We start from the raw sequence: 4,586 nt of genomic DNA on the forward strand, positions 1-4,586 counted from the left end.
TTTGAATATGAACCTTTTTGTGTCATACCTTTATACATTAAGGGAAGAAATAGAAATTCCCCCATGGTGGATTATAAATTTATTTTTTATTCGCAAATTTTATAGATGTAATATCAGTATTTTAAAACATTTTGTATTACAATACAAATCATTTCACTTTGTACCTGCGGGTGGGATTGCTCTGAAGAAAATTCGGGCCTGAAATGCAGATTCTGCTTTTCAATAGAAAACAGGAAAAACTGTTAGCATAATGACATCATTGCCAAGATTGCGTGAGGACACGAGCTAGAAGTATCCCCCAGTCCATGTTCTGCATTAAAGCTGTTTTGCTGTATTTAAACCCATTTTGAATTAGTTAATCGTTTAGTTTTAAATAACCTTTGTAACGTGGTGAACCTCAGGATGGGGTGGGGGGCTATGAAAGCCAAAGGTTCTAGAAAATGAATGGATTGTATGCCAGATATCATAAATCAGACGATTAAGAATTGCAAAATAAGATCATGGCTTTGCACTCACACTTTTTTATTTTTATTTTCATTAAATTCCTTTTATCAGAGGCAACGCTGTAGCGTTTGCCTATAGTAAAGGCCATACGGCTTCAATGTTTTATTATTATTATTTATTATTATTTTTTTTCCCAGAGGCACTTCATATGGAAGGGGTCATCGTAGAAGCTTCAAAGGGCGCTCATTCGATTGGAAATCGAGAATTCTAGTGCCCTTTTTAATAGTCAAAAATGATTGGAGGGCAACTAGCCCCCCCCCACGCCCATCATTCCCCCACACATATCCAATCAATATTTTGAGATAACCATTTTGTTCGGCGCAGTTGATTTACAGGTAGAAAATATATTTTTGAGGGGGATAATCCCCCACAAGCCTCATGGCAAGGGTTTTAAGCTATGCCCTGGGGGCATATAAGGTTTTTATAGAAGGCTGTGTCGTAGAAACTTCAAAACAGTCTCATCCGATTAGAAATTAAAGGGCTAGTGCCCTTTTTAATAGTCAAAAATGATTGGAGTGTATCTAGCCCCCTCCCCCCCCACACCCATCATTACCCCAAACACATCCAATCAAAATTTTCAGATAGCTATTTTGTTCAGCGTAGTTGATTTCCAGATAGAAAATATATTTTTGAGGATACCCCCCCACATCCCTCAGGGCAAGGGTTTTAAGTTATGCCCTGGGGGCATATAAGGTTTTTATAGAAGGCGTTGTCGTAGAAACTTCAAAACAGGCTTATTGTATTGGAAATTTATGTGCTTGGGTCCTTATTAACAGTTGAAATTGATAGGATTTACCATCTCCCCCCTCCACGCCCATAATTTCCCAAACACATCCACTCCAACTTTTGAAATAACCATTTCGTTAAGCGGCGTTGATTTCCAGTTAGACAATATATTTTTCTGGAGGACACCTCGCCACAACCCTCAGGGCACGGGTTTTATGCTATGCCCTGGGAGCATATAAGGTTTTTATAGAAGTTTTTGTAGTATAAAATTCAAACCAGTCTAATTCGATTGGAAATTAAAGGGCTTGTGCCATTTTTGATAGTCGACAATGATTGGAGGGAAACTAGCCCCCCCCCCCACGCCCATCCTTTCTGCCAACAGATGCAATCGAAATTTTAAATTAGCCATTTTGTTCAGTGTAGTTGATTTCCAGATAGAAAATCTATGTTTTTGAGGAGTAAACTCCCCCACAACCCTAATAGCACGGGTTTTAAGTTATGTCCTGGGGGCATATAAGCTTTTTATACAAGGTGTTCTCATAGAAACTTAAAAACAGGCTCATTCGATTGAAAATTAAAGAGTTAGTGCGCTTTTTAATAGTCGAAAGTGATTGGAGTGTAACTAGCCCCCCTCCCCCTCCCACGCCCATCATTTCCCCAAACACATCCAATCAAAATTTTGAGATAACCTTTTTGTTCAGCGTAGGTGATTTCCAGATATAAAATATATTTTTGAGGAGGACACTCCCCCAAAACCCTCAGGGCAAGGGTTTTAAGATATGACCTGGGGGCATACAAGGTTTTATAGAAGGCGATGTCGTAGAAAGTTCAAAAAAGGTTCATTCGATTGGAAATTAAAGGGCTAGTGTCCTTTTTAATAGTCGAAACTGATTGGAGGGCAACTAGCCCCCCCCCCCCCAACGCCCATCTTTCCCTCAAATACGTCCAATCGAAATTTTGAGATAGCCATTTTGTTCAGCGTAGTTGATTTTCAGATAGAAAACATATTTTTGAGGAGGATACCCCCCACAACCCTCAGGGCAAGGGTTTTAAGTTATGCCCTGGGGGCATATAAGGTTTTTTATAGAAGGCGTTGTCGTAGAAACTTCTAAACAAGCTCATTCGAATGGAAATTAAAGGGCTAGTACCCTTTTTAATAGTCGAAAGTGATTGGAGTGTAACTAGCCCCCCTCCCCCCCACCCCCCACATTTACCCAAACAGAACCAATCAAAATTTTCAAATATCCAATTTGTTCAGCGTAGTTGATTTCCAGAAAGAAAATATATTTTTGATGAGGACACACCCCCCCAACCCACAGGGCAAGGGTTTTAAGTTATGCCCTGGGGGTATAAAGGTTTTTATAGAAGGCGTTGTCGTAGAAACTTCAAAACAGACTCATTCGATTGGAAATTAAAGAGCTAGTGCCCTTTATAATAGTCGAAAGTGATTGGAGTGTAACTAGCCCCCTCCCCCCCACGCCCCTCATTTCCCCAAACACAACCAATCAAAATTTTCAGATAGCCATTTTGTTCACCGTAGTTGATTTCCATATAAGTTTGGGAATCAACTTATATACCCCCAGTATGCCCTGGGGGTATATAAGGTTTTTATAGAAGGCGTTGTCGTAGAAATTTCAAAACAGGCTCATTCGATTGGAAATTAAAGGGCTAGTGCCCTTTTTAATAGTCGAAAGTGATTGGAGTGCAACTAGCTCCCCCCCCCCCCGACGCCCATCATTTCCCCAAACACATCCAATCAAATTTTTGAGATAGCAATTTTGTTCATCGTAGTTGATTTCCAGATAGAAAATATGTTCTTGAGGAGAAAACTCCCCCACAACCTTCAGGGAAAGGGTTTTAAGATATGACCTGGGGGCATATAAGGTTTTTATATAAGGTGTTGTCGTAGAAACTTCAAAAAAGGCTCATTCGATTGGAAATTCAAAAGGATCATGCCCTTTTTAATAGTCGAAAGTGATTGGAGGGCAACTACCCCCCCCCCCCCCCCTAATTCCCCCAATCACATCCAATCAAAATTTTGAGATAGCCATTTCGTTCAGCATAGTTTATTTCCAGATAGAAAACATATTTTTGAGGAGGACAATCCCCCACAACCCTCAGGGCAAGGGTTTTAAGGTATGCCCTGGGGGCATATAGCGTTATTATAGAAGGCGGTGTCGTAGAAACTTGAAAGAAGGCTCATTCGATTGGAACTTCAAAGGGATAGTGCCCTTTTTAATAGTCGAAAGTGATTTGAGGGCAACTAACCCCCCTCTCACGCCCACCTTTTCCGCAAACACATCCAATCAAAATTTTGAGACAGCCATTTTATTAAACGTAGTTTTAAGTTCTGGAAATTAGGTCTTTGAGTATGACAACTCCCCCACAGCCCCCAGGGCAAGAGTTGTAATTTAAGGATTCTCCGAATCCTTCCCATTATTTCTTATAGAAAGGATGCTTGTATAAACTTAGGAGAGGTCTCATTTGACTGAAAATTGAAATTTCTTGTTCAATTTTTAAGATTCAAAAGAGATTGGAGGGTGACTAGCCTCTCCCTCCTCCACGCCCTAAATGCATCAGGTAAAAATTTTGAGATAGACATTTTGTTAAAATAGCTTCAAAGTTCTGATAACAAAAAACTCCGGTGTCGACACAGCCCACCAGGGCCTGGGGTTAGGCGTTGTAAGTTATGCCCTGGGACATAACTTATTAAAGGGGGTTTCTAACTTATGGGAAGGGGTTTTGTATGTGAAGAACTCATAGGAAATCTATTATAATTATCCAATTATTAGGTAAAAATACATACTCTGAGATAGATGTAAAATTCCTTTGGCACACAAATTTTTATTAAGGTCAATTCCAAACAGTCGTGATCCCTTTTTGTCAGCAAGAGAAATGGTCTAAACCCCCTTATTGGAGCTATGTTTTCAATTCATTCATTGTTCTCAATCGTTCTCCGCGAGTTATGCAACCTCTCCATTGTTCACATGTAAGGTGTTTATCAAAAAGGTAATCATATAGACTTTGACAAAAACCTCATTCGATTTAACCTGAAAGTTCTAAATCCGTTTTTTAAAGTCAAGAATAATCATCCAGTAAGCACCCCCCCCCCATGCCATAAAAACTTGAAACTTTTTGCGATCAAAAACGAACAAAACTTTAAACGAAAAAAAACGAAAAGGCCATTTTAAACTTAAGTTCAGTAGATACAAATACCTGTTAAAATTCAAACTCAAAACGACGAGAAATTACTATTAATGAATAAATGAAACCCAAAACGGACCGAAATTGAATAAACAATCAGAGCAAAAAACATACAACAAGTAATAATATAAATGAATAAATAGATCTTAAAG

Source organism: Artemia sp. Qi Xiang Cuo, chromosome 10 (genome assembly GCF_049724085.1).
Source record: "Artemia sp. Qi Xiang Cuo chromosome 10, ASM4972408v1, whole genome shotgun sequence".
Classification (NCBI taxonomy): domain Eukaryota; kingdom Metazoa; phylum Arthropoda; class Branchiopoda; order Anostraca; family Artemiidae; genus Artemia; species Artemia sp. Qi Xiang Cuo.